Below are 12,231 nucleotides of genomic sequence, written 5' to 3' on the forward strand. Positions count from 1 at the left end.
ATGTTGGGACGCGTTTACCTAGAAAATGCCTATTCATTCTTGTTCTAAAAAACATATTTTTTTTAAATCATGCCCGCGTGGAATGGTGCCAAGCTGCGTGTCCGCGCTGGACAGCCAGGCTGATCCGTTGCGCAAAAAAATGAGCCAGCCCTCTTGTTCTTTATATTTTTGTATAGTTAGGGTCAGTTCAATCCTTTAGAAGATTTAGGGGACGCGTGATATTAAATATTTTTTTTTAGTATTTTTTGTTGTTTACTTTTATACAAGTTTATCTCGCAGGATTATATTGAAATGAGGGGTTTGCTCACGGGCCGGATTACCTCCGGTTTATGCTAGTCTAGGTTTTATTCAAATCACGTAACAATTTTATTAAAGCTTCGACTTCGTCCGCGTGATTTAGGTATTATGGAAATCCCCTATAAAGATGGCACTCTCTGGCGATTTACATTCAGGCAATAGGTATATAATTAACCTATTATACTATTATATTAATAACTAGCTTATTTCCACGACTTCTTCCGCGTACTTTGTCTTTGCGTTCGTCTTCGTAAGCAACAATAATTGTTGCGTACGAAGACGAATTATTCGTGTAAAACTATCTAATTTTATGGGGGTTCAGTAGGGTCAATCAGTAGGGTCAAAAGGAAAAAAGGAACCCTTATAGGATCACTTATTTGTCGGTCTATCTGTCTGTCTGTCCGTCTGTTCGTTTTGTCTGTCAAGAAAACCTATAGGGTGCTTCCAGTTGACCTAGAATCATGAAATTTGATAGGCAGGTCTTATAGCACAAGTAAAGAGAAAAATCCGAAAACCGTGAATTTGTGGTTATATCATAAAAAAATTAAAATATGTTCATGAACAAATAATTAGTATTTTTAATTTTCAAAGTAAGATAATTATACCAATTGGGGTAAAACAGATTTGTATTTATTTTTATGCATATAGTCTTTGATTTATCGTGCAAAATGACGAAAAAAATACGACTGTGTAATACGGAACCCTCGATGCACGAGTCTGCCTCGCACTTGGCCGGTTTTTCTTTGTAGGGTGGGATCACTGGGATATAATTTAATGATTGAAACTATGATAATGTCCTGAATACATCAGTACGCCTTTTAGTAAGTCTCTTTGGATCAGTAGAAATTAACGATTCTCTTTAAATTGTAGGTGTAAGAAAAAAGCGGCCTTTGTTCACAGCTCGAGACCTTTGAAACGTGTCCTTCAGAAGTGGGAACTTCTTTTAGACTATTCCAATTATTTTCCGAGCAATCCTTTGTGCAACAATTTTTGCTTCTTCGAAGTTTACGAGTGTTGAGCTTTCCAAGGGTTTTGTTTGCGACTTTGATGAATTGTTCAGATTTGCTTGTTTGTTTCCCTGTTCCCCTCAAGGACTTTCATAAAGCTTCTATAAAGCCCCTGCTGAGGAAATCTTGAAGCTTTAAAAGCTCAACGGTATAAGTTGGACCGAACAGATTACATGTAATAAATATCGTATCTAGTATATCATAGTAAAAGCTACTAAGGTGGGTTGGTCACAAAGTGGTATTGCACCTATAGACCGCAAGAGGTGAACTTGAGATGCCAATTGGGGTATGTGGAGGTGTGCGGGGCGTTCCCTCCCCGATTGCCATCTCGACCTGTCGTTTACTATAATAACGAGTATAACCCGCAACATGTCGCAGTGCGGTCTCCCGTACCCCACACGTGCTGACCGCCGCCGCCCGAGCGCCCGCCCGAACGCCCGCCCGATCTTGACCAACGTCGCCTCACCGCCGGATTATCAGATTAGATATGACGGTTTCGCGAGGTTTCCGTAAAAACTGCTTGTCTTGATGTATTATGTGCACTAAAACAGCCGGACTAGCGATTAAATGAATAAATGGAGGAATTAATAAAATATTATTTTATTCACCATAAATATAACATAGAACTTAACATGAAAACTTGATATACGATTTGTTATTTTATGTTATCGTCAAAGCGTGAAATTGTAATTTTATTGGAACCAACAATACAATATGATGATTTAGGTACATAAAACAAGTAAGCCTAGGTACCTACACATTTTAGAATCGTAACAAGTGGTACGATATAGTTGATACAAAATTAAAAAGAAATCATTTGAATCTCTTGCTCGAAATTCATTAGTTTGAATAGATACAAAAAAGAAAATCAAATCGACAAGCGAATTCAGTGATGCTGTTACAACGGAAATTTAAAAATTACGATCACAAGATAATAAAGATAAAAAAGCTGTGATAGCCTAGTGGTTAGGACGTTCGTCTTCTAATCGGAGGTAGGAGGTTGGGGGTATCACTTGCTTGCACGGTGAAGGAAAACATCGTGTACCAAGTCGTATCGGTATACGTAAGGTACACTAAATGTGTGCGTTTGACAGCGTTTGCTCGCGACTGATTGTTCCGACATGCACGCACACTTACGCAATGACCATGTAAACGACGTTACCACAAGTAAAATTCAATGGCCTTCGTGAATTGCAAGAACTGTATTAAAGGTTGTACGTGGCAGGAAACAGGCTGGAGGCTATGCCGATATCGATTGAACCCGTAACCTGCATCATGTCGCAGTGCAGCGCAGTTGGCACGGGGCCCGGGCCTCGCGCACCCACTTATGCTGACCAAGTCAAGCCTCTCACTACACTGTGTTACGGGTTACACTGTACAATTACATAGCTAGCTGAAACCCTGATTATATAGCCGTGTGGAGGCTATGCCGATATCGATTGAACCCGTAACCTGCATCATGTCGCAGTGCAGCGCAGTTGGCACGAGGCCCGGGCCTCGCGCACCCACTTATGCTGACCAAGTCAAGCCTCTCACTACACTGTGTTACGGGTTACACTGTACAATTACATAGTTGGCCGAAGCCCTGATTATGTAGCCGTGTGAAGGCTATGCCGATATCGATTGAACCCGTAACCTGCATCATGTCGCAGTGCAGCGCAGTTGGCACGGGGCCCGGGTCTCGCGCACCCACTTATGCTGACCAAGTCAAGCCTCTCACTACACTGTGTTACGGGTTAAAAACAATGTAAAATTACAAACTTGACGACCCCTTTCGACAACAAAGTGATCCTATAAGGGTTCCTTTTTTCCTTTTGAGGTACGGAACCCTTAGAATTTTATAATATATACTTTATATTACAAGATTTTATAATATAAACTTTTTATATACAAAATATATAAAAAGTTTATATTATAAAATCTTGTCATTGAATAAAAATATAATGTTTTGGAAGTAATGAATAACTGGAACAGTACCAGTTGCGAGAACATTATTATTTTTTATCAATGAGGTAGTTAGTTTGGCGCACGAGGCGATCACTCACCACGCGGTGTCGCCGCGGGTTATCGGCCTGCCTATCTAAATTCTAAAAACGCTAGCGGAACTCGCTACATTGTGCTTATAAATAGTTTCAATTAATTAATGAAGTAGATAGGCAAGGCATTTTTACACTTATAACAAAAGCAATATAGGTATCTGGGGCTAATTTATAGGATAGTGGAACGGAACGTTACTATGATTTATTTTTCATGACTTTTCGGAAAAACAATCTAATTTTCACACACTCGTAAAACTGTCGAAATAATTAGCTTCTCTGCTTCACATTCCTGCTGTTTTTAGTTAACATTTCTCCCTTTAAATAGTAAAATACAGCACATTTAACAACGTAAACATTTACCTACCGCAAAAGTGAAAATATTCAAATATTGGGGTAAATATAAACATCAAATAAAAAAAATCTTTTACAAACATAAAAAGTCGTGTGATAACTTTAAATTAATACATACCTAATTCAAATGCCTTATATGAAATAACTTTAGATGCCTACAAATTATGTACTATAGAAGCAGGCGTTATTTTGCGGAAGTCCATGATAATATACAATGAACCAAAAGCAAATTAAGCTTTTGGTTCATTGCCTACAAATTCTTCTCCAAATACACGTAGGTAAATCTTTTGATAGGACTAAGAGTAGCTCCAGCAATAATAGTCTGAAAAGCGTGGCATTTGAATCAAGGAACAGTAGAATCGTTTAATTAGAAGACCTTGATTGTAATACAGCGAGATTAGACTGATTTTCTGTTAACAGTGTGGTGGAAAAACGTGGCTGGAAAAAGGTTCCGTCCGACCTTATCAGATGCCATGATTAATGGTTCTTAGTCTAGTTTGGATAAAAGAAATACCACGTTTTTTGCCACAGGGAAAGTTAAAAACAGTTATTTTACTAGACGTGTGTATGTGAGGTCGCCACTCGCCATTCCAATGGCGTCCTGTCGAATGGAATGGCGACCTCGCACCGGAAGACGCAGCGTTGGAAGACCCCCCCATAGAGGGACGGACGACATCAGAAGAGTCACAGGGAGCCGCTGGATGGCGGCGGCGCAAGACCGTGGCGTGTGGAAGCTCCTACAAGAGACCTATTCCAGCAGTGGACGTCTATCGGTTGATGTTGATGATGATGATGTATGTGAGTTTCTTTATTCCACCAGAACTTCTAAATACCTGAACAGATTTTTGTTAAAATCTTTTTTGAAAAAAAAATTATATGGCGGCTGTATAGGCATTTTCAAATGTGAAAAAGTCTTTTTACTTTATTTCTTGGCGAGGCAGTCATGTTTTTTTTAAATTTTTAATGAAGACTTGTTAAAAGAAATGCTACTTTGAAAATCTCTGAATATTGTGAAACTTACTGGAATTAACTAATAAATAACCAATTTAATTTGGAAGCTATGAGGTACGTAGAGGCGTGAGAAAATAGTCCGAAATAGCCGCGTTCGGTTCGAAATAGCGAAAACGCGATCAATACCTCTAGCCTTAGTATAACGTTGATAGAATTCGAGTGACGAAACAAAAATATCAAAGTAAAATGGCTCTTAACTGACCGGTTTAAAGCTTAAGCACATCTATTACATCTACAGCTTGAGCTTGAAGCGCAAACCTTGCGAAATTATAATCGGTAATGCTGAATTTTTGACTTTAAATCTCTTCAGGACTTTCAGGTCCATTTTACTATGACGTTATGCCGTTCGAATTCTATAAACGTTGGTAAAGTGTAAAATCTCATACTAACCACATTGTGGGACCTACTGTGCGTGACGCCCTACTGACTTCTAATGTACATAACTACTTGTAGTAGTTGAAACTAATTGCTTTAATTATGCCTTTAATAACTTATTTTTGGATACAAAAGCGTGCAATCATTAGCACTTTAAAAAACCTAAAAAGTTTAATTAATAGTTTTACCCACTTTACTTTTGTATGGGAATAGTTGGGGTCCGCGCTAGGGTCACTTCTCTTAAGTAATCCTAAAGTACAAACAAACATTTTACGTAGGCGTGCAATATAAACTGTAGGTAAACCATTTAGTAAAACCAAGTGCCTTAGCTCTTGGTTTCAAACGAGCTTTTATTTTATTTTATTTTATTTTATTTTATTTTATTTTATTTTATTTTCTTTTCTTTTCTTTTCTTTTCTTTTCTTTTCTTTATTGGGTTTACCAACAGCTTAGTCATTCACAAAAACAATTTTAACTATTTAAAATACATAAACAAAATGACAAGCTTATTATAGGCAACCACAGCATGCATAAACATATCATACATTTCCTAAAGCTAATTAACAAAATTAAATTAGATTACATATTAAATACAGATTAATGATTATTATTTACATACAAATATTTGTTGTAGGTATGTGTATACTTATTTATTTAATTATTTTTAATCGTCACTTCGCACCGATTTTAAAGTTTTTTATAAATTGTATAAATTTATGATAGTGTTTCTACCTACACTTCAAGGAAATTACCAAATAATTTTAAATAAACAGTCGCTTCAGTACTGAGTGCATATACAATATACATATCACTAATTTCATCACTGGCAGTAAGCGAAACCGTGGCCGAGTGGTCAAGGCATCGGGCGCGAACCCAGAAGATGCAGGTTCGATTCCTGCCGGTTACGCAATTTTTGATATTATGTATTTAAAATTATTTGAGCTTTTAAAGTTTTAGATGACCTAGAATGTCTTGTGTTTAAGCGATATCTGTTTATTATTCTAATCTAGATTTTAACACGCAGCCAGTATTCGATTCAGATGCATCTGCTATTATACTATATATAGCTCAATTACCACTCACTCACTCACTCACTCACTCACTCATTGACATAATTGTTCTCCTAGAAAGAGACAGAAAATGATATAATAATGTATGGGAGATATGTTCAGAAGTGGGATTCGAGTAGGGAAAAATTATGACATTTCAGAAAAACAAGATGGCGGCCGACCTGACTTTTGTAACTTTTTTATTTTTCAACCGATTTTGTTTAAACTTGCAGTTATTTTAGATGTTAGCAAACGATTTTTAGAAAAAGTGAAAAAATTTGGAAAAACAAGATGGCGGCCGAGATTTTCAAAAAATTTCCTCCTGTAAAATTTTGTATGAAACTTTTTTTTTTCACTTACGGTTTCATATAGAAGACAAAGATTCCTTTGGGGCAACATATGAAGGGAGCTGATGATTGAGGATTTCGGAGGCGGGTGAAGGGCACGCTTAAGGTATTGAAGATAGGTGGGAGGTGCTCGAGCAAATGTCATTCGAAACCTCATCCAATTGCCAAAAATTTGAAAAAAAATTTAAAATTCCGAAAAAAAGATGGCCGCCATACAAATTTCATCCGCGTCCATCTCGGAGGGTATGAAAGATGGAAGAGTGGTTTGTTGGCAAGAGATGATCAGGATCCGAAGGTCTACTCGATGGATTAAAAAAAAATTCAAAATGGCGGAATTTTTTTTTTCATACAAAATTTTTTATTATTCAAAATGACGATTATAGACCTCGAGAGCTGCTTTAGCAGCTCGAGCAGCGAGCAAAATACTAGTTTTTATTATAAAGCTAACGGTCTTTGGAAAGTTGACTCCAAAATTTAAATGTTGCTTTTTTTAAATTCAGATACAAGTTAGCCCTTGACTGCAATCTCACCTGATGGTAAGTGACGATGCAGTCTAAGGTGGGAGCGGGCTAACCTGGAAGGAGTATGGCAGTTTTTATTTAACCCATACGCCTTTGGTTTCTACACGGCATCGTACCGGAACGCTAAATCGCTTGGCGGCACGGCTTTGCCGGTAGGGTGGTAACTAGCCACGGCCGAGGCCTCCCACCAGACCAGACCAGAAATTTAGAAATTATAAAATTCCAAATCCCTGCCAGGAATCGAACCCGGGACCTCCCACTAATAAGACCACAGCGCTTACCACTGCGCCAGGGAGCTCATCGCTTTGTTTATATTTGACCCCGAAACCTTAATTATACTATGACACAATATATTATACTATGACACAATATATTATATCCTTAGATCGTTCGTATAATTTATTATATTACCTCCGATGTCTTAGGGCTAAAATTAATAACAGATTACATATTATTATCGACAGATAATCTGCCGATAAGTTACTTAGCAACGTTATCACTTGACAAAAATGTATAATTTTTTGGAAAAAAAAAAAGAACGCAAGTCATCGACAGATTGCAGATAGAATGATTATTATTAATTTCGACCGTTAACGTCCCGAAGTAGATGCTAGTTTTTTCAGAACCATTTCTAGCATGATATGGCTATGGATATGGTTCCCACTTAACCCCGAACTAATTAACCAACAGTTTGTTATTGGTCCATTTATGATACTCTTATAGATTCTAGATTCTAGTCAATCTGAAACAAAACGAAATGCTACATCTGTTAAGCTAGAAAGTTCACTATTATCTATTCTGCTGAAAGCAAAACGTCCGTGATTGAACAATATAAGTCAGCCTTTATTGGCCCTCGCCTATTTTCTAGTTTATCCGGCCGGGAAAACGTTACTCGCGAAATGAGAATGAAAATATGAAAATGCTGAAAGCTTACCGATACAGATAGAGATAGCTGAGAGCTAATCCGCCGGGCGAGTGACCGTATAATGTGTTTTTTGCGCTTCTTTATTGATTTGGCAGGAATTCGCTGAAATAAAAACCGACCAAGTGCGAGTCAGGCTCGCGCACTGAGGGTTCCGTACTACAATCTGACGACCTCCCTGGCGCAGTGGTGAGCGCTGTGGTCTTAATAGTGGGAGGTCCCGGGTTCGATTCCTGGCAGGGGTTTGGAATTTTATAATTTCTAAATTTCTGGTCTGGTCTGGTGGGTGTGCCGTGGCTAGTTACCACCCTATCGGCAAAGCCGTGCCGCCAAGCGATTTAGCGTTCCGGTACGATGCCGTGTAGAAACCAAAGGGGTTATGGGTTTAATAAAAACTGCCATAATACCCCTTCCAGGTTAGCCCGCTATCATCTTAGACTGCATCATCACTTACCACCAGGTGAGATTGCAGTCAAGGGCTAACTTGTATCTGAATAAAAAAAAAAAAAACAATCGTATTTTATCGATATTTTGCACCATAGGTAAATCAAAAACTATTATATACCTAAAAATAAATAAAAATCTGTTTTAGAATCTACAAGTAAAGCCCTTTCATATGATACCCCACTTGATATAGTTATCTTACTTCAAAAATTGAAAATACTAATATTAGTTCATGACCACAATTTAATTTATTTTGTGTGATGTAACCACAAATTCACGGTTTTCAGATTTTTCCCCGAATGTCTGCTATAAGACCTACCTACCTGCCACATTTCATGATTCTAGGTCAACGGAAAGTACCCTGTAGGTTTCTTGACAGCCCGACAGACAGACAACAAATTGATCTTATAAGGGTTCCGTTTTTCCTTTTAAGGTACGGAACCCTAAATAGCGACCCTCGCACGGGTAGCTTACTACAATTTTTTGATAGTTAAATATAGCCTATGTTACTCAGGAATAAAAATGTAGCTTTCTACTGGTGAAATAATTTTGAAAAACAAACTGCTCCTCTTTATAGTATTAACTAGCTTATGCTCGCGACTTCGTCCGCGTGGACTACACAAATTTCAAACCCCTATTTCACCCCCTTAGGAGTTGAATTTTCAAAAATCCTTTCTTAGCGGATGCCTCCGTCATAATAGCTATCTGTATGCCAAATTTCAGCTCGATCCGTCCAGTAGTTTGAGCTGTGCGTTGATAGATCAGTCAGTCAGTCACCTTTTCCTTTTATATATTTAGATAAGACGTATAGATGTGTTGCGTTCAGCTCGTACGGTATGCACCTACCAGTTGACAGTGACAAGTATTCAGATATTCGGAAATCTATAAGTAATTAGCTTGGTGGACTAATGTCGGGCGAACGATCAACGACCTCAGTTTTATTGATTTGGCAGGAACCTGGGGAAATAAATATAATTTGCGTCACGTTATATCGCGTCTAAAAAATTGTCTCCGTCCGAAACAGTGGATAGTTCTCTCTGGCAATGATACCATGACGTGTCTGCGAGTGTTTTTGTCATTGCAGTGATAAAGGTTCGTACAGATGTTACCTACATTGAAACCGTGCGATAGTAAAACTCTCAAACATGCAGGTTTCTTCCTCACGATGTTTGTCTTCACCATTAAACTATGGATTCAAATGAATTTAACAGCCCGGATTAATTCGAAAATGATACCAAACTTGGCCTAACATAACTGGTCAAGATCAGACTGAGGGCTCTCCTCACCACAAAATTTACCTACAGTACGCGGCAGAAAGTAATGTACCTACACCTTTAGAAGGTAAAGCTAGCAGACAGACAGACAGACACACTTTCGCATTTATAATATACTAGCTTCTGCTCGCGGCTTCGCCCGCGTGGCCTACAGGAAACAAATGACATTTTTTATTCAGAAACAAAACACCGAATAACACATATAACCTTCCAACCCCCATTTCATCCCTTTGGGGGGGGGGGAGATTTTTTCATAGTTTCTTAGCTGACACCTAACCTCAAGAAAAAAATCTACTTTTCAAATTTCAAGTAATTAATATCAATAATTAAAACTGTCCCATACAAACTTTCATCCCCTATTTTACCACCCTTATGGGCGAATTTTCCAAAAATCCTGAAACACGTATTTCTTCATTTGTGACAGAAAACTCAAATACCAATTTTCATGCAAATAACTTGAAAAATGACGGACTTTCATACAAACTTCCATCCCCCATTTAACCCACCTCGAAAAATCCTTTCTTAGTGGATACCTACTTTTTACGTCTTTAGGACCAGCGGTTTAGGCTGTGCGTTGATATATATGTCAGTCAGTCAGGACTTTGAATTTTATATATATAGATATATATAATATATAGATGGATATTGATCGACAGTCTCCAACTCAGTTGGCAACAGAGTTACGAGTCTTGAAGATGGATAATTCAATTTAGTTGAGAGCGGAAACTTTTAGTGAGTACCTACCTAGTATGTACACTTGTGAAGTACACGAGTGTCTATTAGCTAAGTCATGTAGCTACATTGTGTAAATCGATCATTTCAACACACACGTGGTAATTTGGTCGGAAGCAACGACGACCTGGCTCAGTGGTAAGTGCTTTTGGCTTATTAGTGGGATGTCCCGGTTCGATTCCCGGTAGGGGTTGGAAATTTTACCGCCGAGTTTTTTGCTGGTTCTTCTCGGTAGGAAAGGCATTCCGAAACAGTGGTAGATGCATCCGATTATTCGAAAGTGCTTGTAAAATTTTATTTGAATAAAAAAGATTTTTATTTTATTTTTATTTTACTATTTCTAAATTTCTGGTCCGGCAAAACTGTGCCGCCAAGCGATATAGCGTTTCGGTACGATGCCGTGTAAAAACCAAAGGGGTGTGGGTTTAACAAAAACTGTCATACCCCTTCCAGGTTAGCCCGCTTCCATCTTAGACTGCATCATCACTTACCACCAGGTGAGATTGCAGTTTGGGGCTAACTTAATAAAAATAAATAATGGAATAAAAAAAAGCAAATGTTAGGAGGAACTAGTACAAAAGTGGTTACTTAAGTGTATTATGATACTTAATCGAAATAGTTTTGATTGGCTGAATTGATGGTATCTATTCGTGCTGCAAATGTACATTTAGGCTGCTGAATATACCTACTCTAATTGACGAATTTTGACATTTTATCGCGCGAGATCTATCTTTTTTTAACCGAATTCCAAAAATATTCCTTCGTTTTTTTATGTATGTACGTCGATTTTTTCGAGGTTTCTGGACCGATTTGCATTTTTTTTAAATCAACAGAGGTATTTTCCGAGGTGGTCCCATAAAAAATTCTGGATCCAACTCCTCAATCCTGATGCTGCAGGGTGACTGCCCACCTAAGTTATTAAATGTGCGTTCACTTACAGAAATAATTTAGTTATTTACTTAATTATTTGTCCAATGCGTACCTGCCCTTAGTACAGAAAATTGGTTGTATAAACGAGTAGCTTTATTTCTGCGTTATTTCATTGTTGAAACATTGAATAGCCATTTCTTTATTTTCAGCCAACAGATTGTATCATAAGATAGATTGTGTTTATCTTGTATTGTTTTGTGAATCAGCTGATCATTACGATCGAGTTTTTATCGCCATACTAAAAATATAATACCTACTAAATGTTTTACTTAAAAACTGTATATTTTTGTTACCGAAGTCTAAAATGTTTTTAGAGTGGACTGAGATCAATATTCACTGAGACCAATATTCATAAAAATGAATTTTCATTAAGATGTCTTTTTGAGTTTCCACTTCTCCTTGTTTGTGATAATATGTGAATTTTATATGTATACGTTTGAAAAACTCGAGAAATGGTACACTCAGGGACAATATAACTCAGCAATTAAGGGAGAGAATGGGTTTTGTTTGGTCTAGCTGCTCGAGAACATATTATTTTCAATCTCACTTCGAGAATTTCACTTCAGAATTTCAAAATTGCTGTCCCGCACCGCAAACTAAGTTAAACGTTCCATTTTAAAACTTTGGATGTTATAGTAGACTACGACACGGCAACGACAAGATGACGACACGGACACGACGACGACAAGACAACAACACGGCAACAACAAGACAACGATTAGACTACGACACGGCAACGACAAGACTACGACACGGCAACGACCAGACCACGACAAGAAGATGACAAGACAACGACACGGCAACGACAAGGCTATGACACGGCAACGACCAGACAACGAATATACTACGACACGGCAATGACCAGACCACGACACGGCAACGTAAAGACTACGACACGGCAACGACAAGACCACGACAAGGCAACGACAAGA

The 12,231-nt window shown here is 38.0% G+C and overlaps 2 protein-coding genes across 9 annotated transcripts in view; one reads left to right on the plus strand and one right to left on the minus strand.

The window, feature by feature from the left end:
* Positions 1-12,231, plus strand: part of ps (RNA-binding protein Nova-1-like protein passilla) — a 102,169-nt gene that overhangs the window by 29,597 nt on the left and 60,341 nt on the right. The window lies entirely within an intron of this gene.
* Positions 1-12,231, minus strand: part of LOC117990791 (uncharacterized protein DDB_G0287625-like) — a 242,750-nt gene that overhangs the window by 9,258 nt on the left and 221,261 nt on the right. The window lies entirely within an intron of this gene.

Source organism: Maniola hyperantus, chromosome 18 (assembly GCF_902806685.2).
Source record: "Maniola hyperantus chromosome 18, iAphHyp1.2, whole genome shotgun sequence".
NCBI classification, from domain to species: Eukaryota; Metazoa; Arthropoda; class Insecta; order Lepidoptera; family Nymphalidae; genus Maniola; species Maniola hyperantus.